The sequence below is a fragment of the Tamandua tetradactyla genome, chromosome 5, assembly GCF_023851605.1.
Source record: "Tamandua tetradactyla isolate mTamTet1 chromosome 5, mTamTet1.pri, whole genome shotgun sequence".
Classification (NCBI taxonomy): domain Eukaryota; kingdom Metazoa; phylum Chordata; class Mammalia; order Pilosa; family Myrmecophagidae; genus Tamandua; species Tamandua tetradactyla.
The window spans coordinates 18,543,166-18,570,861 of NC_135331.1; the positions used below are offsets into that span (position 1 = coordinate 18,543,166).

General features: G+C 36.9%; 1 protein-coding gene across 3 annotated transcripts in view; it reads right to left on the reverse strand.

Annotated features, from left to right (window-relative positions):
- TAOK3 (TAO kinase 3) overlaps positions 1-27,696 on the reverse strand; it is a 225,871-nt gene that overhangs the window by 88,014 nt on the left and 110,161 nt on the right. For all 3 annotated transcript variants that reach the window (XM_077159953.1, XM_077159954.1, XM_077159952.1), the window contains exon 2: positions 2,220-2,322. The gene's annotated coding sequence lies outside the window, so the exon portion shown is untranslated. The remainder of the gene's footprint in view (positions 1-2,219; positions 2,323-27,696) is intronic.

Consider the following 27,696-nt stretch of genomic DNA (forward strand, 5'->3'; position numbering starts at 1 on the left):
CAGGCAGTTCCCTCCAGCCTCTCCACTACATCTTGACTAACAAGGTGATATCTATTTAATGCGTAAGAATAACCTCCAGGATAACCTCTCGACTCTGTTTGGAATCTCTCAGCCATTGATACTTTATTTTGTCTCATTTCACTCTTCCCCTTTTGGTCGAGAAGGTTTTCTCAATCCCTTGATGCTGAATCTCAGCTCATTCTAGGGGTTTTCTCAATCCCTTGATGCTGAGTCTCAGCTCATTCTAGGATTTCTGTCCCACATTGCCAGGAAGGTCCACACCCCTGGGAGTCATGACCCACATACTCAGGGGGAGAGTGGTGAGTTTGCTTGTCGTGTTGACTGGAGAGAGAGGCCACATCTGAGCAACAAAAGAGGTTCTCTTGGGGGTGACTCTAAGGCCTAATTTTAAGTAGGCTTGACCTGTCTTCTGTGGGGTTAAGTTTCATATGAACAAACACCAGGATTGGGGACAGCTTTATTTTCTTATAGTTCAAACTGGAAATAACCTAAATGTCCATCAACAGACATAAGGAAATGGTCATTTTTATACACTACTGGAAGAGTAGAATAGGTATGTTTTCTCACTTAGTAACATTCGTCTAGGAATTTATACAAAGTAAAAGAGGTATGCAAAAATAGGTAGAACATAGGAGGACTGAAACACTGAAGATGGGCAACAGGGCTTCTTTCACCTGTAAGTTTGGAATTTCTTGGCAGGCTGACCTTTTAGCTGGTAGGTATAGGGATTCAGATACATTTTTACTTTCTTCTTTTTCCTTATCTATTTTTTCTAGATTTTCTGCAAACGTGTATAACTTCTGTAATTAGCAGGTTTGATATGAAACCTTTTATGTAACTTTAAAACCTAAGTTATAAAATACTATAACAAAAAATAGCAGTCTAAAAAAAAGCAGTCTATATATTCCAGAAAATAATTTAATGGAATTCAAGAAACTTTAAATAAGCTCACTTCTTTTAACCAAATAGTTCTCCCTGTTGTAAACTATAACTGAGTAATTAAAATCTGCAAGGAAATAATTAGAAATTCAATTTCTATAAAAGAATATTTTATACCATTTTTATTAATATATTTACTTTCTCTTTTAATTTATTTTTCTTACAAAGATAATAAAAATCCATCGTAGAATGTGTGAGACTAAAGCAAAAAATGTTTAGTTGGTACAAAATTTATATTTTGACTAGTGCATCTCCTAATATAACTTATGTAGATAGTTGAACAACATAAGTACATGGAACCTTGGGCAGGACATGAGATTTTGTTGGTTTGTCCAGAGTGATGCCCCAATGAATCCCAGAGTGATTTGATCAGTGGGTGGAAAAGTATTTGCAAAGTTCCCTTCGGGGAATGATGAGAACCGGGGAAAATTCAACTTCCCCAACTTGAATTCTTGATATTCTCACAAGCAGTGTGGACAACCAAAGCTATAGGCTGAGCCCCCAGTCTTGGGGTTTGTTCATATGAAACTTAACCCCACAAAGGATAGGTCAAGCCTACTTAAAATTAGGCCTACGAGTCACCCCCAAGAGAACCTCTTTTGTTGCTCAGATGTGGCCTCTCTCTCCAGTCAACATAACAAGCAGACTCACCACCCTCCCCCTGTCTACGTGGGACATGACTACCAGGGGTGTGGATCTTCCTGGCAGCGTGGGACAGAAATCCCAGAATGAGCTAAGACTCAGCATCAAGGGATTGAGAAAAACTCTAGAATGAGCTGAGATCCAGCATCTAGGGATTGAGAAAACCTTCTCGACCAAAAGGGGGAAGAGTGAAATGAGACAAAGTGTCAATGGCTGAGAGATTCCAAACAGAGTCAAGAGGTTATCCTGGAGGTTATTCTTACGTATTAAGTAGATATCAGATTGTTATTCAAGATGTAATGGAGAGACCGGAGGGAAGTGCCTGGAAATGTAGAGCTGTGTTCCAGTAGCCATGTTTCTTGATGATGATTGTATAATGATATAGCTTTCACAATGTGACTGTGTGATTGTGAAAACCTTTTGTCTGATGCTCCTTTTATCTACCTTGTCAACAGACGAGTAGAACATATGGAATAAAAATAAATAATAGGGGGAACAAATGTTAAAATAAATTTAGTTTGAAATGCTAAAAAAAAACCCATCGTAGAAAAGTCAGAAAATACAATTTTTTCCCCATTTTACAGGAGAAAGTTAAGCTGTGGATGTACAGATACTACCTTTTTGTGTGTGGCACAAAATACGCTGTAATGTGCAGCTTCATTTTAGCAGCATTCTTTTTTCCCTCTGTTAAAACTTTAGTCTTCTGTATTTATAATATATCTACAGGAAAAGAAAAAAAAACATATAATTATAGGGGCAAAATTAAAGAAGCAATATTGCTAATATAGAAATTTTCAGGATTCACAAATGTAATATTGCAAAGTTAAAATTTTATCTTCATTTATTTGTGGATGACAAATGTTGAAGATAAGATTTCCCAACAAAGACATAAACTATTGATTCATAAGCAGTATCTGGAAAACAAATGTGTCATTAGATTTCAGAATTTATATTGAGGCTTCCATTGTTTTTGTTGTTGTTTTGTTTTGAGTCCAGGGAAATGCAAAAAAGGCTCCCACTAGCCAGGACTAATCTCATAGTAATACTACTGATTCTCTGTCAGTAAGGCTTAATTTTGAATTGGTTTCCCAAGAAGCTTGATGATTTACATTGACTCTTCCCTTTCCTAGGCTCTTCTATAATCAATCTCAGGCATTTAAGGACTAATGATTATTTTTAATTTTCTATTAAAACAGTATATCCCCAATGTAAAAAATCTAGGAAATATATGCTATTATATGCATTTCAAAAAGCTGTAATGCCAAACAGGACAAACTCCATTAATCTGGCATACTTTTCTCAATATACACATTTATTTTTTCTTATCTATATTTATTTGGTTAAAAGCTGGGTTCACATTGTGCATATAATTCCACAGTCTACTTCTTATTTACCCTACTTTAGAAGCATTTTTCCATGACTGTCCAATGTCTACCTTATGGAAGGGCCACAAGTCATTCATCATTGTTTCCCTACAATTGGTAATCAAGGTTATATTCAACTTAGTTATTTAAATATAATTGTTGTTTTTTGTTCTTTTTTTCAGGTGGATGGTCTGGGAATCAAACCCAGGTCTCCCAGAGACCTGGCAAGCATTCTACCACTGAACCACCCATGAACCCTAAATATAACTGTGTTTTAAAAATTGGTCTTCATATTATTTATCTTTGTTTTGGATGTTTCCTTGGGAAGGAGTCCTAGTAGTAGAGTTATTGGGTCAAAATATAATAATTTAAAACTTATAAAATGTATTTTGAATATATTATAAATGCTTGACTAGTTTTGGGTATGAAATCCTTACTGGGTAAAAAACAAGAAATCAACTAGAAAAAAGTACTGGCTTTTATTTTCACATTTTTCCTGCTAAAATTGTCTCAATCGCTCGTGTCTAAACTTTAAAACTGATCTTTTACATTATTTTTGTTATTCCATTTGATTTTGCAGCTGAAGAATCTTTTAGATTACTTGGTAGCTAAAACTTGCCCAAATTCCACACCATATTTTACCTAAATCAACCATCAATCAATGAACAACCGCCAATGTCTGCATGCCAATCCTGCCAGACTAGCTGAGTATAGCTTCAGTGAACTAAAATATTCCTTATGATGTTACATGATTACTGCTAAGTTTCTTAGAGTTTTAAATTTAAAGTTTTAAATAAGGCATTTCCTAACATACTCATATCCTAATTTCAAATGCAAGAGACGTTCACTTCTGAAAAACAGTTTTCTCATGCTATGGCCATGCATGCTTAGTATTCATCTTTTTTCTCTAAATACTTACTCATTTTTATATAACTTTCTTAAAATGCATAGTCTACATCTTTGGTTGCACAGTTCTATAATTATTCTAAAAGAAACATTATATTTTCTAGGAATCAAACCCTCTCAGTTTTATTGTACTTCATTTTTTTTCCTAGACTATTCCACATGTTGTTGAGGCAGAAAACTATATTCCTGTAGATTATACATTAAATCAAAAGGATGTTCTCTGCTTTCTTCCATTACACCACCTACCTTCTTTTTTCACAGTCTCTTGGATACTATGAAACTATCTTTTCCTTATTTTCCAAAATTATTCCTTCCGCAGCTCCTCTTCTTTCTGATCTCTAAGTGAAAGTGTTCCCCCCAGGATTTACCCTAAGCTCTCTGTGTAAACTATCTTAAAAATTTCTCTCTCCATTTAAAAGTTTCAAGTATCACTCTGTCATTAATTAGTACTGGTTTCCATTCTAAACGCTAGTTTCAAAAAGATTTTTCAAATACTTATGGCTTATCCACCTAAATGGCTTACATACACCCCACATTAACTTTGACTCCTTTCCCTTATCTGCCATATTAATTAGTCCCCAATTCTACTTCAAACATTTCTTTTGATTTGTTCACCTTCCATTTCTGTTGGCATTCATTATCTCTCTCCTATGCTTCTGCTCTTTTGGTCTCTAGTATATCTTTTCTAGTGTCCATCTTAAAAACATTATTACCAGATTCATCTCCAAAAATAGTTCAGATATTATATCCCTGCTCTAAATTCTTCAATATCTCCCTCTGCCTATAGTTTAAAGAACAACTTTATCTAACCAACATTCAAAGCTGACCTCAATCCACTACACTAACTTAAATTTTGAAATTTTATTATCAGGAAAAATCGAATGACTTATATGCTTATTTTCATACCTTCATCTTTGTTCATGCTGTTCCCTCTACCTTGAATGCCCAAATCCCAATTACTCTCATAGTCCAGCTAAATACTGCTTCCATAAAATCTACCACTTTCTCCCTCTACTTTTAAATACACATATATTGGTGCTCTGATTGAATGACCTGCCTCTTCAGAGTAGGATATATGCATAAATCCATGTTTTGATTAATAGCTGCATCCTCATAGCGTCTTTATGTAGCAGATGCCGCATAAAAATCTGTTGAAACCTCCTCCCCAATTCCATTCCATTCTTGCAACTAAAAACAACAAATTCAAATTCATTCTTCACCCAACATGAACAAGGACATTTTTCCTTCCAAAGAATAGCAATTATGCATTAACTGAAGATGAAACACTGTACATAAAATAATTTTTTCCTCCTCCTTGACCTTCTGCAACCTCAGATATTACATCTGTAGTAAGAACTTAGAACTGTGCCAAGAATGTAGTACTTCAGGTCTTGGGCCCTTGGGCCAACTGAACAATCTGGCTTACTTATAGTAGATTTCCTCAGAGATGTGCAGCTGAAATAATTTTCTCTACTCTTTATCCTAAGAAATGGAAATTTTCCAACAATGGTAATCAAGTAAATTATTTTTTCACATTCTAAATTAATACAAAAATAAAACTTGATATAGAAATATAAAAATTTTTCATAATTTCTCTTTTACCAGAAATTTGCAAGGAAGATGATTCACAGAAGATCTTAGTTGCCTCTCAATATTGTAATCATACCTCTTCAATAATAACCATGAAGCCAACTAATTTGAAAAAAAATAATCAGGATTAAGAAAGACAAAAAAAGAATCATAATATGCCATAATGGAAAGAATTTTAAAGATAACCCATTTAAAGTCTTTTAAATACAACAACAAAAAACTGACTCCCAGAAAAGTTAAGTGTCATATCACACCTATGTCATAGCATTATCCTAAATCAGAATTCAGGTTGTGCCAGTTTGAAAGGATGTATGAACCCTAGAAAAGCCATGTTTTAATCCTAATTTCATTTTGTAAAGGCAGCTGTTTCTTCTAATCCCTATTCAGTACTGTATATTTGAAACCGTAATTAGATTATCTCCCTGGAAATGTGACTCAATCAAGAGTGGTTGTTAAGCTGGCTTAGGCAGAGATGTGTCTCCACCCATTTGGGTGGGTCTTGATTAGTTTACTGGAATCCTATAAAAGAGGAAACATTTTGGAGAAAGTGGGAGATTCTGAGAGAGCAGAACAATGTAGCTATGAGAAGCAGAGAGTCCACCAGCCAATGATCTTTGAAGATGAAGAAGGAAAACGCCTCCCAAAAAGCTTCACGAAACAGGAAGCCAGGAGAGAAAGCTAGCAGATGACGCCATGTTCGCCACATGCCCTTCCAGCCAAGAGAGAAACCTGACTGTGTTTGCCATGCGCCTCTTCACTTGAGAGAGAAAACCTGAACTTCATTAGCCTTCTTGAATCAAGGTATCTTTCCATGGATGTCTTAGATTGGACATTTCTATAGACTTGTTTCAATTGGGACATTTACACGGCCTAAAACCTGTTAATTTACAACTTATTAAACTCCCCTTTTTAAAAGCTGTTGTGTTTCTGGTATATCACATTCCTGCAGCTAGCAAACTAGAACACAGGTCTTCTGATTTCCTATTACAGAACACTTACTTTTTAACTAAGTCAGACTTTGAAAAACCAAAAAATTTTCTTAAATGCTATTTTTTGGAGGGTAATCAAGAAAAGTTCAGCTTAATATAAGATTAGAAATCTATGCCATTATTTCTCCTAAGGATCTTATAACATTTATATAGGTAGTGGTAGATTCAGTTCTCATGGGAACTGAGACGGAAACACATTGGGGGACCTCTTAAAGAAAAAGAATAAAATTCCCACACACAAATAGGTACAGGGCCTTAGAAGGTGTTGGTGCATGTAAGAGTCCCTGAAACTTACGCTTTATAGTGTATCGGTCCTGTAAATTAAAATTATTTTGTTCATTATCTTGCTCCCAGAGGGTAGACAGAAAGAGGAAAAATCTTCATTTTACATTAGTGGAAAATAAAGTACAAATAGGTGTGCTGCTTTGAAGCTATGATGTGCCCCAGAAAAGCCAGGTCCTTTAATCCTCATTCAATACTGCTGGGTGGAATCTTTTTGATTATTTCCATGGAGATATGACCCATCCAATTATGGATGGTAACTTTGAGTAGATCTTTCCATGGAGGTGTGTCTCCACCCATTCAAGGTGGGGTTGCTTACTGGAGTCCTCTAAGAGGAAACCACTTTGGAAAAAACTTCAGAGCCACCAGAACCAACAGTGCCATGAGAATGGACAGAGCCCCAGGGAAGCCATTGAAGAAGCCTGGAGAGAAAGCTAGCAGACGTTACCATGTACCTCTCCAGGTGAGAGAGAAATCTGGAACACCATTGGCCTTCTTGAACCAAGTTATCTTTTCCTGGATGCCTTAATTAGGGCATTTTTATAGTTTTGCCTCAATTGGGACATTTTCACAGCCTTAGAACTGTAAACTTGCAACTTAATAAATTCCCCTTTTTAAAAGCTGTTATGTTTCTGGTATGTCTCATTCAGGCAGCTTACAAACTAAAAACAGTAGGGACATGAACTTCTCTAAGTCATAAAAACAGGACAAGAATCACATCACCTGACTTTCTGTACAGTTTTGTTTCTTTCTCTTTTTTCCACATAGATTTGACAAGAACTGTCTTTAAAGAAAGAAATAGTATAAGCTGATTTGGTTAGTTGCTGCTAATATTTAAATAACTTATTTCCTGCTTTTGTGGCACTTTCATTTTTTTTATTTTTGTACATGGTCTGGGAATTGAATCCTGGTCTCCCACATGGAAGGTGAGCATTCTACCCCAAACCACCCATGCACCCTCACTTTAAAAATGAAATTAGATGATAGCTGATTTTAATGCCTGTTTGATCTTATAGCCTATTGTTATATATCATAGCATTTGAGAGCTAAAGAGGGACATTACAGATCTAATTTCTACTTGGCAAATAAAAAGAAGGGGTTTATTAATTATCATAATTACAACCTTTAGATTATTCCTGAGTCAATATGTGAAGACCCAGCTGGAGTCTTTGAGATTTAACTATGTATGCTACACCGTTAAAATATCAATTATTTTCGTTTCTTTAGTTCTTTCTCCCTAAAAAAAAGATGTTTGGCCTGGGAGACAAATGGGAAAAAAAGAGAGCTCCTTTGGGTTTCACTGAATATCCTTACTCTAAGATTTTGATACAAAGCTAGCAACTTGAAATCAATTATACACCCATTATGGAAAAAATTTTAGTTTTCATAGGTCTTAAAATTAAGGCCAATACAGGGCAGTGCACAGTGGCACAATCGCAGAATTCTCACCCGCCATGCAGAGACAAGGGCTCAATTCCAGAAAACTGCCCACGCCAAAAAAAAAATAAATAAATAAATAAAAAAATTAAGGCCAATACAAAAATGGTGATATATCTACATAAACTGTGAATCAATCAATCATTCAAACAAATTTAACCAAGACTCTGAGGTCTTCATTTTGCACTACAACTTAATGTATTGAATATATGATACGAAAACTTTAAATAATTGCAATACACAATGATAATTTACTCTTTCAAAAACAGTTATTCAAATTTGACTCATATTCAGATTACTTTTAAAAGAAAAAGTTCTCATGCAACCCTAACATTTTCTTAAGTTATTTTTAGGCATTCACTTCATTCATTCACACATTCATTCATTCATCAAATATTTATTAGGTGTCTCCTATAGGTCTGGCACTGAACAATGCTCTGGAATTTTCTCTGCTTTCATGGAGCTGATTCTCTAGTGGAGACAGACAAATAACTATTAATATTTCAAATAGTAATACATATTATGAAGAAAAATAAGATAAAATTCAGGGTCTTTGGTAAGGAAAAGCTGAGTAGAAAACTGAAGGAAATGAAGAAGTGAGTCATGAAGATAAACTGGCAAGGAAGGGTGTTCCAGGCAGAGTAGTAACAGCAAGAGTGCATGGCGTGTTACAGGAAAAGCTAGAAGGCCAGACTGAGCAATAGAGACCTTGGTAGGAGAGGATACATGGCCTTAAATAACATCACTGACTTTGGATTTTCTTGAAAGTGAGATAGGAAGCCACTGAAGTATTTGGGGAGAGAAGTAACTTTGTGTTAAAGAGGATTACTTTGGGGTGGGCCACGGTGGCTCAGCAAGAGACCCAGGTTCAATTCCTGGTGCCTGTCCATGCAAAGAAAGAAAGAAAGAAAGAAAAAAGACTAGTATTTTTTGACCACTCTATGGAAAACAGATAGAATGGGAACAAGGTTAAATCAGGAAGACTGGAAGGAAGCCACAGCAAAAATCAAAGCAAGAAATGATGTTAGCCTGAACCAAGGTGGTGGTAGAGGCAGAGAAAACTGGTTGAATTCAGGAATAACTGAGATGTAGCAATCAAAGCTTGTGGCCTGAGCAAATGAAAACTAAAACTGGTCATTTGTAAAACAAATAAATCCCTTATGATTATATCTCTTATACAACTTAACAGAAACTACACCCCCTTCCCAAATCAACAGATATTTTGTCAAAAAAATAATTGTCTTAATATAACAGATACTATTTTGTAAAAAGAAAAAAAAAAACTCCCAAAATAAATACAGCCCTGTTATGTTTTGGGGTTTTGGTATGGCCTGCTTATATGCAATGGGATGGCTTAACTTTCCCATCACAATTCTCTATATTAACTCTTGGGAAAATTTCATTTGTACAGTCTGGCTTAACATCATCTAGCCTTCAGAAGATAAAAGTCCAACATTTATATATTAATTCTAGTTTCATTTCTAGTTTTTTCTCATTAGCTTGAGAAAATAAGATTGGTACTATTTGGCCCTGGAGCTATGGTAAACACAAACACAGGCCTTGAAATCACAGCACTGTTTGGTAATAAGGTGGTCATTCAGATGATCCACCATGGATTTTTTAAGGCAACCATCAAAATCACAATACATTTAAAATTTTTTTAGATTGTGAGAATAAGTCTTCAAACTCCTAGCAGCCTGTGAGTCCACTTGAAAACACTCTAGAATGGAGTCATATCTTACTCAAGGTGGTTGGGTACAAAGGTCAATACTTAAGGCCCAAATTTCATATAGCTTAAATTATCCCTGAAAATTTCAGTACAGGTGGTTTGTTTCTAAAATCCTTTAAAGTAATTCTCATGCATGTTTTAGTTTGGGAACCACTTAGCTAGGGAAAAAGAAAAAGAAAATCTATTTATAGGAGGGAGTCTTAGTCTTTTTTTGTGACATTGACCTCTTTGTTAGTCTGGTGAAACATATGGACATCTTGTCAGAATAATGTTTTAAATGAAAAAAAAATTAGCCACTTAGAATTAGAGAAAAACAATTATGCATCAATAAAGTTATCAAAATATTTTTAAAAAACCCTTCAGATTTGGTAATATATGTATTTCATTATTAACGCATTAAGTAACAAGAACTTGTAGGTAGTTACTGTGAGGATTTTGGATTGCAAATAATAGGAATCAACTCTAGCTAACTTAGGTAGAAAAGAAATTTACTTGTAGAATATCCCACAGAATGGACCAGAAAGCTCAGAAAAATGGGTATGCTTCTGGAGAGACAGCACAGTCAAGATCATACCACAGTAGCCTGCTTAGGGTGCTGCTGATACCATTGCCACTTGTTCTTGCTCTGCTAAATTCTTAATGCCTTCATGACATCCAAAAATCTCTGCTGTGCCCTGAGTCCTCAAGATTCAAAGTCCTGGGTGGGAGCTTCTGATGATCAAAGTCACATGTCTACATGCTGTCTAACAGGACAGGAAATCTACCCGCATTCCTTCCACAATAGGAAGAGGAACAATGCTAACGCTTTTCACCTATCCAAAACTGAGAGTCAAGTGAAGGGCAGCCCATGGAATATATATCTACTCATTAACGATCAACACTGATGTTGACTGTTAATGTCGAAACAAAATAAATTTTATTTAGAACGTTGGCAACAAAAATGAAAGCAGAACACAGATACCATGCTATGATATCATGAATCTAGATGCAAGAATAACAGGGTAGTAAGCATGGCAGAGTCGGCAACTGATTGGCTGTATAGCCCAAAGGAGAAATGAAAGCAAAAGTTAGCTCTGAGGCTCAAAGAACAAGTGACAGGAAGACTTAAGCTATATGAATTAAAATAAGGAACTTAGTAGAAGGAACAAGTCTAGTGGGAGAAAGATAATGAGTGTCTTCTAGCCAATCACTTTAAGGTGGCTAGGTAAGCATTCAGGTAAGGATATATTATAATAGAATGTAATGGAGGCTGGAACTCAAGGAAAAAGTCAGAGCTAGAGATTCAGATGTGGGAATCATTTATATAAAGTACATAAGAAATTCAAGGAGCCATGGTAACTCAGGCAAGAATGCAGCGGGAAGAAAAGGCTGAGCCATTATATATATAATCAAGTTCAAATGACTTCAAATTAAGATAGGTAGCCAAAAGAATACCTTCAAAAATAAAATTAATTTTTAATAATTACTTTGGCTTCATGTCAAGGTTAAAAATAAAAGTCCTCTTTTTTTTTGTCTTTTGAAACGTATTAAAAAGGAAGATGAGTATTAGAGTAATGAACCAAATGATCCTTTAATTGCTAAATTAATCTATATATTTTATAATGTTTTTGCATTCTCGTTATAATCAGAATTTTAGATTTGGAATGTCTTTAAAGGGGGATCAGGGAGGTTAACAGGCTTCTAGGCACTCTAATGATAGTGGCTTGGTACTCATGCCATTGTAGCACAGGCTGAATTCCTAATCAAAGAACACTGGCCAGTCGGGTACCATCATGATATAGTGGAAAGAAGTCCAAATTGGAAGACAAAAGTTATAAATAAAGGGCTTTCACAATGTCTTCATGTATTTGGCGATGGGTAGCTGGTAAAATTTGCAGAGGCTAATGGTATTCACATTTTGGTTTTTCCTTTGTTTGGCTTTGGGACAATTAAGTGAAGATCACAGGGAATTTTAGCTATATTGAACTTAGAATATTTTTTTGTGAATCACAATAAAATTTTTTTAATTTTTTAATTGTATAATATAACATATTTACAAAGCAAAGAAATAAAAAAGCAATAGTTTTCAAAGCACTCTTCAACAAGTAGTTACAGGACAGATCCCAGAGTTTAACATGGGCTACCATATGATCTTAATAGATTTTTTTCCTTCTAGCTGCTCCAGAATATAGGAGGCCAGAAGGCTTATATATTTTTTTTATCACAATCGACTTTTTTCCTTCTTTTTTTTTTTTTGTGAAAAATAACATATACACAAAAAAGCAATAAATTTCAAAGCACAGCACTACAATTAGTTGTACAGCATATTTTAGAGTTTGACATGGGTTGCAATCCATTTTAGGTTTTTACTTCTAGCTGCTCTAAGACACTGGAGACTAAAAGACATATCAATTAGAATAAAAGATTTTTTAACTGAGCAACAATGTCTGATCATAGACTTTAGAGGTAAAATGGAACTTAGAGAAGTCTTGAAGAACTGACATTTGAGATCATCCCATTCAAATACCTAGGAACCCCAATGGAGTCCAAGTCTAGGTACATTGCTTTTTAAAAATGAAATAAAATAGGGGTGTGCTCTAGTTTGCAAGCTGCTGGAATGCGATACACCAGAAACAGAATGGCTTTTAAAAAGGGGATTTATTAAGCTGCAAGTTTACATGTTATAAGGTTGTGAAAATGTCCAAATTAAAGCAAGGCTACAGAAATGTCCAATCTAAGGCACCCAAGGAAAGATACCTTAGTTCAAGAAGGCTCTCAGGGCTTCTCTCTTAGCTGGGAGGACAAATGGCGAAGTCTGCTTTTTCTCACAACTTCTTGTTTCATGAAGCTCCCCTGGGGGCATTTTCCTTCTTCATCTTCAAAGGTCTCTGGCTATGGGGGCTCTCCTGGCTCTCAAGCTTTTTCCAAATTGATTCCCTTTAAAAGGGCTCCAGTAAGCAAGCGTAATTTGAATTGGTGGCGACACATCTCCATGGGAACAATCAAAAAGCTCCTACCCAGCAATACTGAATGAGGATTAAAGGACAAGGATTTGCTGGGGTCCACAACAGATTAAAACTGGCCTAGGGTGCAAGGGTAGTTCAGTGGTAGAATTCTTATCTGCCATGTGGGAGACTTGGGTTCGATTCCTGGCCTGCCCTCCCCACCAAAAGAAATTCAACAAATAGTGCTATGATAAGAGGATACTCACATGGAAAAAGAACGAAATGTGACCCCCACCACACAGCATACAAAAAAAAAAAAAAGGAAAGAACTAAAATGTAAATTACATATTAAAGAAAAATTTAATCCTGCTATACAATGGTTTTACTACACGGACAGTATAAGCATACCTCATTTTATTGCACTTCACTTTATTGCACTTAGCAGATATTGCATTTTTAAAAATAGAAGGTTTATGGCAATCCTGCGTCAAGCAAGTATATCAGTAAAAACAGAAAGTTTATGGCACTCCTGCGTCAAGCAAGTTTATCAGCACCATTTTTCCAGTAATGTGTTTACTTCAGTCTCTGTGTCACACTTTGGTAATTTCTGCAGTATTTCAAATGTTTTCATTATTATTGTGTTGGCTTGAAAATGTTATGCACCCCTAGAAAAGCTGTGTTCTTTTAATCCCATCTTATGGGAGCAGACCTATTGTGGGTAGGACCTTTTGATAGGTTGTTTCCATGGTGATGTGACCCCACCCATTCAAGGTGGGTCTTTATCCTTCCTCTTTATGAGGAGAATAAAAGGCAGAAAACATACAGCTCAGAGTCAACACAGGGAGCAGAGAGATGAAACCAAGAGAGAGATGTTTGGAGATGATAAGCTAAGAGCCCAGAGTCTGTCCCAAAGAAGCTAAGTGTGGACCCACAGGTGCTTAGAGAGAAAGCCAGTGGAATTAGATGCTGAACACAAAAGCTGGGAAAGAAGAACAGCAGATGTTGCCACATGCCTTCCCAATTAACAGAGAGACCCTAGACACAATCAGTGTGTTTTCAGAGTCAAGATTTCTTTCTCTAGGGCAGGCCATGGTGGATCAGTGTCAGAGTTTTGCCTGCTGTGCCGGAGACCTGGGTTTGATTCTCAGTGCCTGCCCAGGCAAAAAATAAATAAATAAATAAAAATAATAAAAGATTTATTTCTCTAGTTGCCTTAATTTGGACATTTTCATGGCCTTAGGACTGTAAATTTGTAACTTAATAGATCCTCTTTGAAAAAGCCAGTCTATTTCTGGTATATTGAATATCCGGCAGCTTTAACAGCCCAAAAGAATTATAACATCTGTTACGGTGAGCTGTGGTGATTGAATTTTTTTTTTTAATTAATTAAAAAATTTTTTTTAAATACCAAAAAACATCAAACAAATGCAAACATTCGTAATTTTTGATCATTCCCTTCTACATATATAATCAGTAATTCACAATATCATCACATAGTTGCATGTTCATCATCATGATCATTTCTTGGAACATTTGCACCTATTCAGAAAAAGAAATAAAAAGAAAACAGAAAAAAATTCATACATACCATACACCCCACCCCTTCCCCTCACCTATCACCAGCATTTCACTCTAAATTTATTTTAACATTTGTTCCCCCTATTATTCATCTCTATTCCATATGTTTTACTCATCTGTTGATAAGGTAGATAAAAGGAGCATCAGACACAAGGTTTTCACAATCACACAGTCACATTGTGAAAGCTATATCATTATACAATCATCTTCAAGAAACATGGCTACTGGAACACAGCTCTACATTTTCAGGCAGTTCCCTCCAGCCTCTCTACTACATCTTGACTAACAAGGTGATATCTATTTAATGCATAAGAATAACCTCCAGGATAACCTCTTGACTCTGCTTGGAATCGCTCAGCCATTGACACTTTATTTTGTCTCATTTCGCTCTTCCCCCTTTTGGTGGAGAAGGTTTTCTCAATTCCCTGATGCTGAGTCTCAGCTCATTCTAGGGGTTTTCTATCCCCTGATGCCAAGTCTCAGCTCATTCCAGGATTTCTGTCCAACATTGCCAGGAAGGGCCACACCCCTGGGAATCATGTTCCATGTAGACGGGGGAGGGTGGTGAGTTTGCTTGTTGTGTTGGCTGGAGGCCACATCTGAACAACAAAAGAGGTTCTCTTGGGGGTGACTTGTAGGCCTAATTTTAAGTAGGCTTGACCTATCCTTTGTGGGGTTAAGTTTCATGTGAACAAACCCCAAGATTGGGGGCTCAGCCTATATCTTTGATTGTCCACACTGCTTATGAGAATATCAAGAATTCAACTTGGGGAAGTTGAATTTTCCCCCTTTCACACTATTCCCTAAAGGGGACTTTGCAAATACTTTTATATTCATTGTTTAAATCACTGTGGGATTTATTGGGGCATCACTCTGGACAAAACAACAAAATCTCATGTCCTACTCAAGGTTCTATGTACGTATGACGTTCAATCAAGCTATCTACATAAGTTATATTAGGAAATGCACGAGTCAAAATATAAATTTTGTACCGAATAAACATTTTTTGCTTTAGTCTCACACATAAAGCAAAATTTTAAAATATTAATTACCATCTATTTTCAGCACCCTGCAGTAATGACATTCCTTTGTTCTTCCTCACGCAAAAACATTTTAAAAATTTGTACATTTAGTCACTATCATTATACACTGTAGGAATTCCTAGATCATACCATCTCAGTCTTTATGGTCTATCTTTCTTTCTGATTTCATTTGTGCCCCCAGCCCTCATCCCTCTATCATTCTCACATTCAGCTTCATTCAGTGATCTAACATTATTGTATTACAGTTAGGTAGTACTGTGCTGTCCATTTCTGAGTTTTTACATTCAGTCCTGTTGCACAATCTGTATCCCTTCAGCTCCAATTACCCAATATCTTACCCTATTTCTATCTCCTGATGGTCTCTGTTACCAATGAAATTCTCCAAGTTTATTCACTAAATGTCAGTTCATATCATTGAGACCATACAGTATTTGTCCTTTTATTTCTGGCTAATCTCACTCAGCATAATGTCCTTAGGGTCCATCCATGTTGTTACATACTTCATAACTTTATTCTGTCTTACAGCTGCATAATATTCCATTGTATGTATATATGTGGTGAGTGATTTTTGATATTACTACTGTAAATGTAGTAACTTAATCCATAAAGGCTATGTGTGCTCTGACTGCTCCAACAGGTTGTTCCTCTGGCACTCTCCCTCTTCTTGGGCTCTCTATTCCCTGAGATACAACAATATTGAAAGTAGGTCAATTAATAACCTACAACGGACTCTTAAGTGTTCAAGTGAAAAGGAAGAGTTGCATGTGTCTCACTTTCAATCAAAAGCTAGAAATGATTCAGCTTAGTGAGGTAGGCATGCTGAAAGCCAAGAGAGGCCAAAAGCTAGACCTGTGGCATCAAACAGCCAAGCTGTAAAAACAAGGGAAAAGTTCCTATAAGAGAAAAAGTGCTACTCCAGTGAACACATGAATGATAATAAAAGGAAACAGCCTTATTGCTGATATGGAGAAAGTTTATAGTGCTCTGGATAGAAGATCAAACCAGCCACAACATATCTTTAAGCCAAAACCTAATATGAGCAAGGCCCCAACTCTCTTCAACTCCATGAAGGCTAAGAGAGGTGAGGAAGCTGGAGGCTAGCAGAGGTTGGTTCATGAGGTTTAAGGAAAGAAGCTGTCTCCATTACATAAAAGTACAAGGAGAAGCAGCAGTGGCGACGTAGAAGCTGCAGAAAGTTATTCGAAGACCTAGCTAAAATAACTGATGAAGGTGACTATACTAAACAACAGATTTTCAGTGTAGACAAAACAGCCTTCTATTGGAAGAAGATGCCATCTAGGTCTTTCCTAGCCAGAGAGAAATCAATGCCTAGCTTCAAAGAACAGGCTGACTCTCTTGTTAAGGCTAATTCAGCTGGTGATTTTAAATAAGTTAATGCTCATTTAACATTAGTAAAATTTTACAGCCATTAAGAATTATGCTAAATCTACTCTGCCTGTACTTTGCAAATGGAAATACAAAGTCTGTATCACAGTACAACTGTTTATTATATAGTTTAATATTTTATTTTAATCCTATTGTCGAGACCCACTGCTCAGGAAAAAAGATTCCTTCCAAAATATGACTGCTCATTTACAATGGACCTGGTCATTGTTTTCATGTCTGCTATCCCAACATCCATTCTGCAGCCCAAGGATCAAGGAGTAATTTTGACTTTCAGTTCTTATTACTGAAGAAATACATTTTGTAAGGCTATAGCTGCCATTGACAATTCCTCTGATGGTTCTGAGCAAAGTAAATTGAAAATCTGGAAAAGAGTCACCATTCTACATTCACAGTTTTGACAGCTGGTCAAATCATATCTAAGTTAGTGTTTAATATTTGAATTTAGGAACTTTGCTATCTGAATTTGTACATTTTTTTCCTTGTTGCCTTAATTTTAAATTGTTTTATGAAACTTACTTGCAAACACAAGGTTTACAATGATTATATGGATACAATAAATATGCCTATGGTTAACGTAATATAGACATTTTTGGTGGTTATAAGTGTATTATTTTTTTTCTTGAAAAAAAAGATTCACCATTCTAGATGCCATTAAGAACACTGTAATTCATGGGAGGAGGTAAAAATATCAACATCAAAAAGAGTTTGGAAGAAATTGATTCCAACTCTCATGTATGACCGTCTGGTTTGTTAGCTGCTGGAATGCAATATACCAGAAACAGAATGACTTTTAAAAAGAGGAATTTAATTAGTTGGTAGTTTACAGTTCTAAGGCTGAGAAAATGTCCCAATTAAAGCAAATCTAGAATGTTCAATCTACGGCATCCAGGGAAGATACCTTGGTTCAAGAAGGCCAGTGAAGTTCAGGGTTTCTCTCTCAAGTGGAAGGACACATGGCAAACACAGTCAGAGTTTCTCATCTGGAAAGGCACATGGTGAAGATGGCGTCATCTGCTATCTTCTCCTCCTTGCTTCCTGTTCCATGAAGTTCCCTGGGATGCATTTTCCTTTTTCATCTCCAAAGGTCATTGGTTGGCAGACTCAGCTTCTTGTGGCTATGTCGTTTCTGTTCTGCTCTATCTGAATCTCTCTCATTCTCCAAAATGTTGCCTCTTTTATAGGACTCCAGAAACTAATCAAGACCCACCCAAATGGTTGGAGACACGCCTCCAGCTAATCCAGTTTAACAACCACTCTTGATTAAATCATATCTCCAGGGAGATGATCTAATTACAGTTTCAAACATTCAATACTGAATAGGGATTAGAAGAAACGCTGCCTTTACGAAGTGGGATTAGGATTAGAACATGGCTTTTCTAGGACACATACATGATTTCAAACCAGCACAATGACTTTGAAGGATTCAAGACTTTAATGGAGAAAGTCACGGCATAGGTGGTGGAAATAGCAAGAGGAGTGGAATTAGAAGAGGAACCTGAAGATGTGACTGAATTGCTGCAATCTCATAATAAAACTTGAACAATCTCATAATAAAACTCCAGTTGAGGAGTTGCTTCTTATGGATGAGCAAAGAAAGTGGTTTACTGAGACGGAATCTATCCCTGGTGAAGATGCTGTGGAACACCACTGAAATGACAACAAAGGATTTAGAATATAACAAATTTACTTGACAAAACAGTGCGAAGGTCTGAGAAGACTGATATATTTTTGAAAGAAGTTTTATTGTAAGTAAATTGCTATCAAACAGACTTACATGCTGTACAGAAATCTTTTGTGAAAGGAAGAGTCAATCGATGCAGCAAACTTTACTGTTGTCTTATTTTAAGAAATTGCCACATCCAGCCCAACCTTCAGCAACCATCACCTGATCAGTCAGCAGTTATCAAAGATTGAGGCAAGACCTCCACCAACTAAGCTATTATAACTCACTGAAGGCTTGGCAATGAAATTTTTTTTTAAAATTTATTTATTTATTAAAAAAAATTTTAACAAACTAACTAAAACATTAACATGTGATCATTCCGTTCTATATATAATCAGTAATTCATAATATCATCACTTAGTTGCATATTCATCATTTCTTAGAACATCTGCATCAAATCAGAAAAAGAAATAAAAAGACAACAGAAAAAGAAATAAAACGAAAACAGAAAAAAAAGATTATACATACTATACCCCTTACCCCTCACTTTCATTGATCACTAGCATTTCAAACTAAATTTATTTTAACATTTGTTCTCCCCATTATTTATTTTTATTCCATTTGTTCTACTCGTCTGTTGACAAGGTAGATAACAGGAGCATCAGACACAAGGTGGCAATGAAATATTTTTTAATTAAGGTATGTACATTGTTATTTTAGACATAAGACTATTGCACTATATGTCTACAATATAGCGTAGAAATAACTTTTATATGTACTGGGAAAACAAAAAGTTTACGTGACTCACTTTATTGCAATATTTTCTTTATTACAGCTATCTGGCAATGAACCTGCTATATCTCTGAGGTATGCCTGTATTTTAAAATCCATTACTTGGTCCTGCTTTTTGTCTACAAGTCTAAAATGTCACTCATATTGATTTTAAGATTTAATTCAATCTTTAGGTTTTTTTTTTTTATCTTCATTCGGTGTTGCTTTAGGTAAAGGAACTAATTTTGGAACAAATACAGTAGAGAAAAGAAAGTCAACAAGCATTTACCTTAGACTATTAGGCAATGCAGCAACCTGGTGGTTGAGACCCTCCCTTAAGGAAGCAAGTAGCAGCTTGTGTGAAAACTCCCCTCCCTTAATCACTATTGGTAACCAACTCATGTGAGAACTCTGAACCAAATCTCAGGAGAGTCTGCTGAAACCCCACTGTAACCAAATCTCCCCGGACTCTGTTAAACTTTATAAGCCACCCTCCTGGCACTCTTCTCTTTCTTGTTTGGGTGGAGTGTTAACTCTGATTTCTCAACTGGCCATCATTGGGTAGAAATTTATCCTGTTTGTAAGTCCCTAATTAAAACTCATGGCTAATTTTCTGCCTGGTGTACTCTTTGGTCAAGGGGTTGTGCTGGGTTGGAACAGCACTGAAGACAGAAAGACTTAAGAGTTTTTTTCCTTAGTAGGGCCTACTTTAATATAACCAACATCATCATCACAACTGTTAACATTTATTCAATATTCACTGTGTGCCCAGACACTGTACATTACCTTCCTTACCCAACACTTTAAAAGAATTATTAATGATTAAATTCTGAGGCCTAACTTCACAGAATTATATCTGGTAGAGCTGGGAATCAAATCTAGACTAATTCCAAAGCCCAGCTTTTAACTGTGGTACAGTTTCCAGCTAAATCGTTGTATGAAAGATTTAAAAAATTAGTGGCTTGATATAAAGGATCCTATCTAGCGTACAATATCCCTGAATACTAGCCACTTAATCATTTGCTTTACCAAAGGCCAAATAAGAAGGTCAAAACCCTCCATCCTAAAACTTTTTCACTTTGTGTTTCAAAGAAAAAAAAAAAAAAAGACAAAGCCATCATTGAGATTTCTGTTAAGTGAAAATTGGTGTACAAATTCAAGACAAGGGAAGCCTAGGTATCCTAAAATCTACTGAAGCGTTTAAAACTTAAAACTCTTGCCTAATTTCTAATGTTGAAAGGACAACTCAGTATTCTTAGTTGCTTTTAATTTTGCTTTACCACTGGCAGATATGGCAAGCATACACATGTGCCAACAGAATGCATGTTAGAGCAGTTTACTCCCGTTGAAAGTTGCCTTATACTGCTTAAGCAGTTCTCTTTCACATAAAATTTTTCAGCCTTTTTCAAAAGTATATAAGTCTATATCTATTCTAGCTAATACACAAGAAAATACAGAAAATCATTATTAAAATTGGTTTAAAAAATAAACAGTTCTGGGTGGGCCACAGTGGCTCAGCAGGCAGAGTCCTCGCCTGCCATGCTGGAGACCTGGGTTCAATTCCCAGTGCCTGCCCATGTTAGAAAAAAAAAAAAAAGGCAAAAATAAACCGTCCTATAACCAATGAATGAGGGTATCCTCAAGATTTTTAAAGTGTAGTTTTACTGAGATATATTCACATACTATATAATTCTAAGTTTTTAAATTAACTTTTAGGTGCACAGAAAGTATAAAAGGAACCAGAGTCAATTAATATCCCAAAGAACATTAATAAATGTCACTTCCTAAATAGAGTTCTCTAATAGTATCACTTTTCCATTCAAAAGTCTTTGATGGCGACATTAAACTCCATAGTTTAATGGCTGCTAAAATATAGTTCCAATCCAAACTGAACAGCTCTCTAGTTATTCCATTTGAGGCAGGGTAGAAGAGGAGAAGAGGGAGAGAGAAAAAAACCAACAAAAAAAACCATGAAGGAGCCCTTGAACAAGGAATGTTACTCAAGGTCAGGAGAGCTCCTGTTCTGTACAGACAACCTGCCTGGGGCTACCCACTTATGGGAAACAGCCAGGGGGAGCCTATCCACCTGAAGCCAAATGACCCCCATCTGAGTGAGCCATCCATGGAGAAGGGTAGAGCCAACCAACCCACCCAAATGCACTATCTACCAACAGACACCACCCTGGAGAGAAAGGAGGGGAAGGGAAAGCTCAAAACAGGAAGGGAGAGAGGGGATAAGTAAAGCTAATATATAAAAGCAAATATCCCCACACTGCCTACTGCCTCTCACTTTTCTCACCTCCATATCAATTTTATGATCTGTCACATGTTCTCAGTAAATTTTTTATTTGCTTTTTCTTTGGGCTGTGTCCTTGAGTTCTTTTTTGCAGCACAGCCAAGAACCTGAAGCCTAAATCTGTCAACACTTGCATGTATTGTGTACTCTTACAATCTTGGCATTTCTCATGTATTTATTTACCTGGGAATATCTTTGCACTTTTTCAGAACTCAAAATCCTACTGTCCACTTAAGACAGGTAAATTCTACCTCTTTCCCCTACCTCTGGCAATAAAAATTCAAAAATACCATGACACTCTACTTGTATTTTTATTCTAAAATCTCACTTTCACCAGGTATTATATTAATAGCTCCCTGTAAAGATAAGTGTCTTCAACTGGAAAGTAAGTTCTTTGGTTTCTTCCTCCATACAGAAGTGATTCTTCTCTTTTTCTACTCTAATAGCAGCTCAATATAAAAAATTTATGGATTTATAGACAAACTGATTTGTGATGTACTTTGAACTTTGTTCAAACATCTATTCAAACATTCACACATCCATTTAGTATTTATTTAGCAACTAGTATTGTGCCAGGCCCATTTTAAAGCACCTGGGGAAACAAAATTAAAATTCCTACACACAGAGTTTAAATTTTAGTGAAAAGAAATGGACATGTCACAACCAAGTACACTAGCATATTTTTAAAATGATGAATGCTTTGGAAAACAGAGAAAAAGTAGACCAGGATGGGGATGAGGAATGCCGGGAGTATAGGGTTAGGCTGCAGTCTTAAACAGTGAGACTCACTGAGAAGGTGATGTCTGAGTCTTCTCAAATTTGGAAGTGAAGTAGGTGTAAGTATCTGAAGGAAGAATTTTCTAGGCAAAGGGAATGGTAGGTGCAAAGGTCCTAAGGCAAGAGAATGAAGGCGGTCTATGTGACTGGGGCCGAGTAAGTAAAGGGTTGCGTAGTAGAAGATAAAAGCATAATAATAAAGGAATGGGGGCAGGTCATACAGGGCCACAGAGACTTTTGTATGGATTCCAGTTTTTACTCTGAGATAGGGAGACACTGCACTGTTTTCAGGAGAGAAGTGACACAATCTGACATATTTCAAAGGATCTCTCTGCCTCCTATATTGGAAATAAACCGAGAGGGTGAGGGTTAAAGTAGGAGTCCAATTAGAAGGCTATTTTAGTAATCCAGCTGAGAGTGATGGTGGCTCAAACCAAAAAATATAACAGTGAGGGTGGTAAGAATCATTGCATTAATTTTACTGAGGCATAATTTACATAATAAATTGTACCCATATCAAACCTATAATTTGATGAATTTGCCAGATGTATATACCAATGAAGCCATCAACACAATCAAGGGAACCTTTTCATCATGCCAATATTTCCTTTTACTTCTTTGCAGTTAGTCGCTTTCTCTACTCCTTGCTTCCCATGCAAACATTGGTATACTTTCTGTCACTAAAGATTAGTTTACACTTTCTAGAATTTTATATAAATGCAATTACATAGTATGTATACTTTTGTACCTGACTTTTTTTCACTCAGTATTATGATTTTGAGATTAAGCCATTTTGTTATATGGCAGATATTAGATTTACTAACAGGTTGGATTTAGAATATGAGAGAAACAGATTAATTGAAGATGATTCTAAAGTTTGCAGCTGGAACATTTGGAAAACTGGAGTTATCTTTAACTGAGATGGAGAATGCTCTAGAAGGAAAGGGTTGGGAAAGATTAGGAATTCTGTTTTTGATCTACTGATCAGCCGAGTGAAGATAATTGAATCCTAGGCTGGATATGAACCTGGAGTTCAGAAGTGAGGCATGTACTACAGATAAAAATGTGGGCGTTTGGAGGATACTGTCAATGGTGATGAGATCACCAAGGACATCAGGTGGAAGAGAAGCGAAAGGATCAAGGTCCAAGTGCTGGAACACTCAAACTTCAAGACCGGGGAGAAGAAGAGAAGAAGCAAAGGAGACTGAGAAGGAGAATCAAGTAAGAGAAGAGGAAAACTCAAAGAGTGTGGTGAACTAAGAGTCATTTGTAAAGTCTCAAGGAGACAGAAGTGATAATTGTCAAATGATGTTAATAGATCAAATAAGGGCTAAAAATTCACCATTAGATTTAGCAACATTAAGGCTGTTGGAGACCTTGTCAAGAGTAAATTTGACAGAATGGTAGGGACACACATTTTTCTGACAGGTTTAGGAGAGAGTTAGAGGAAAGGAACTGGAGGAGCAAACAAGCATAGGCAACTCTTTTGAGGAATTTGACTGCAAAGGGAAGTGAAGAGACTTCTGGAGAAGATGGCGGCTTGTTAGACGCGTGGGTCTTAGTTCCTCCTCCAGAACAGCTACTAGGGGAGTAGAAACGATACAGAACAGCTCCCGGAGCCACGACAGAGATCAAAAAGACAGGGTACCCCATTCTGGAATGGATGACTGGCTGGGAAAACCCGCTCCGGTGAGATTGCAGAGGAGCATGGGCTTCCCCGGGCCGGGGCGGCAGGCAGCCAGAGTCCCTCCCTCCCTCCTTCCCGGGCCGGCTGGGAGAATAGGAAAGGCGGTCCCCTCAAGCCGTGGCGGCTGGTGACCCCCCCACGCACGGCTCCCCGGACCAGCAGGGAGAATTTGATCGGAGATCCCCAGGCCGCGGAGAACGGTGACTGGGGTCCCTTCCAAACACGTGGCTTCCAGGTCTGGCTGGGAACGGTGCACTCCCCCGGGCCGCGGCGGCTGGCGCCCTCCCGTCATGCTTGGCGCCCCGGGCCGGCTAGGAGATTCGGACGGGCGCTTTCCCGGGCTGCGGCGGCCGGTGACCCTCCCCGTGTTCGGATCCCCGGGCTGGCTGGGAGATTCGGTTTGGCACTCTTCCAAGCCACTTAGGCTGGTGAACCTCCCCCACGGCAAGAGTTTTGCAAAGTTAAAGGACCCACAGCACCTTTTACTGGTGGGACCCGCAGACAAATGAGTGCCACGAGCGCCACCTACTGGGCAGGATAAGAAAAACAGAACCCAGAGATTTCACAGAAAAATCTTTCAACCTGTTGGGTCCAACACCCAGGGAAATCTGACTAAATGCCCAGACGCCAGCAGAAGATAACGGATCACGCTCAGAACTGAAAATATGGCCCAGTCAAAGGAACAAACTAAGAGTTCAAATGAGATACAGGAGCTGAGACAACTAATGCTGAATATACGAACAGAAATGGAAAACCTCTTCAAAAACGAAATCGATAAATTGAGGGAGGATATGAAGAAAACATGGGCTGAACAAAAACAAGAAATAGAAAAACTGAAAAAACAAATCACAGAACTTATGGAAGTGAAGGACAAAGTAGAAAAGATGGAAAAAACAATGGATACCTACAATGATAGATTTAAAGAGACAGAAGACAGAATTAGTGATTTGGAGGATGGAACGTCTGAATTCCAAAAAGAAACAGAAACTATAGGGAAAAGAATGGAAAAATTTGAGCAGGGGATCAGGGAACTGAATGATAATATGAAGCGCACAAATATACATGTTGTGGGTGTCCCAGAAGGAGAAGAGAAGGGAAAAGGAGGAGAAAAACTAATGGAAGAAATTATCACTGAAAATTTTCCAACTCTTATGAAAGACCTAAAATTACAGATCCAAGAAGTGCAGCGCACCCCAAAGAGAATAGACCCAAATAGGCGTTCTCCAAGACACTTACTAGTTAGAATGTCAGAGGTCAAAGAGAAAGAGAGGATCTTGAAAGCAGCAAGAGAAAAACAATCCATCACATACAAGGGAAACCCAATAAGCCTATGTGTAGATTTCTCAGCAGAAACCATGGAAGCTAGAAGACAGTGGGATGATATATTTAAATTACTAAAAGAGAAAAACTGCCAACCAAGACTTCTATATCCAGCAAAATTGTCCTTCAAAAATGAGGGAGAAATTAAAACATTCTCAGACAAAAGACACTAAGAGAATTTGTGACCAAGAGACCAGCTCTGCAAGAAATACTAAAGGGAGCACTAGAGTCAGATACGAAAAGACAGAAGAGAGAGGTATGGAGAACAGTGTAGAAAGAAGGAAAATCAGATATGATGTACATAATACAAAAGGCAAAATGTTAGAGGAAAATATTATCCAAACAGTAATAACACTAAATGTCAATGGACTGAATTCCCCAATCAAAAGACATAGACTGGCAGAATGGATTAAAAAACAGGATCCTTCTATATGCTGTCTACAGGAAACACATCTTAGACCCAAAGATAAACTTAGGTTGAAAGTGAAAGGTTGGGAAAAGATATTTCATGCAAATAACAACCAGAAAAGAGCAGGAGTAGCTATACTAATATTCAACAAATTAGACTTCAAATGTAAAACAGTTAAAAGAGACAAAGAAGGATACTATCTACTAATAAAAGGAACAATTAAACAAGAAGACATAACAATCATAAATATTTATGCACCGAACCAGAATGCCCCTAAATATGTGAGGAATACATTGCAAACACTGAAAAGGGAAATAGACACATATACCATAATAGTTGGAGACTTCAATTCCCCACTCTCATCAATGGACAGAACATCTAGACAGAGGATCAATAAAGAAATAGAGAATCTGAATATTACTATAAATGAGCTAGACTTAACAGACATTTATAGGACATTACATCCCACAACAGCAGGATACACCTTTTTCTCAAGTGCTCATGGATCATTCTCAAAGATAGACCATATGCTGGGTCACAAAGCAAGTCTTAACAAATTTAAAAAGACTGAAATCATACACAACACTTTCTCGGATCATAAAGGAATGAAGTTGGAAATCAATAATAGGCGGAGTGCAAGAAAATTCACGAATACATGCAGGCTCAACAACACACTCTTAAACAACGAGTGGGTCAAAGAAGAAATTGCAAGAGAAATTAGTAAATACCTCGAGGCGAATGAAAACGAAAACACAACATATCAAAACTTATGGACGCAGCAAAGGCAGTGCTAAGAGGGAAATTTATTGCCCTAAATGCCTTTATCAGAAAAGAAGAAAAGGCAAAAATTCAGGAATTAACTATCCACTTGGAAGAACTGGAGAAAGAACAGCAAACTAATCCCAAAGCAAGCAAAAGGAAAGAAATAACAAAGATTAGAGCAGAAATAAATGAAATTGAAAACATGAAAATAGAGAAAATCAATAAGACCAGAAGTTGGTTCTATGAGAAAATCAATAAGATTGATGGGCCCTTAGCAAGACTGACAAAAAAGAAGAAGAGAGAGGATGCAAATAAATAAGATCAGAAATGGAAGAGGAGACATAACTACTGACCTCACAGAAATAAAGGAGGTAATAACAGGATACTATGAACAACTTTACACTAATAAATACAACAATGTAGATGAAATGGACGGGTTCCTGGAAAGTCACGAACAACCAACTTTGACTCAGGAAGAAATACATGACCTCAACAAACCAATCACAAGTAAAGAAATTGAATCAGTCATTCAAAAGCTTCCTAAAAAGAAAAGTCCAGGACCAGACGGCTTCACATGTGAATTCTATCAAACATTCCAGAAAGAATTAGTACCAACTCTCCTCAAACTCCTCAAAAAAATCGAAGTGGAGGGAAAACTACCTAATTCATTCTATGAAGCCAACATCACCCTCATACCAAAACCAGGCAAAGATATTACAAAAAAAGAAAACTACAGACCAATCTCTCTAATGAATATAGATGCAAAAATCCTCAATAAAATTCTAGCAAATCGTATCCAACAACACAGTAAAAGAATTATACATCATGACCAAGTGGGATTCATCCCAGGTATGCAAGGATGGTTCAACATAAGAAAATCAATTAATGTAATACACCATATCAACAAATCAAAGCAGAAAAATCACATGCTCATCTCAATTGATGCAGAGAAGGCATTTGACAAGATTCAACATCCTTTCCTGTTGAAAACACTTCAAAAGATAGGAATACAAAGGAACTTCCTTAAAATGATAGAGGGAATATATGAAAAACACACAACTAATATCATCCTCAATGGGGAAAAATTGAAAACTTTCCCCCTAAGATCAGGAACAAGACAAGGATGTCCACTATCACCACTATTATTCAACATTGTGTTG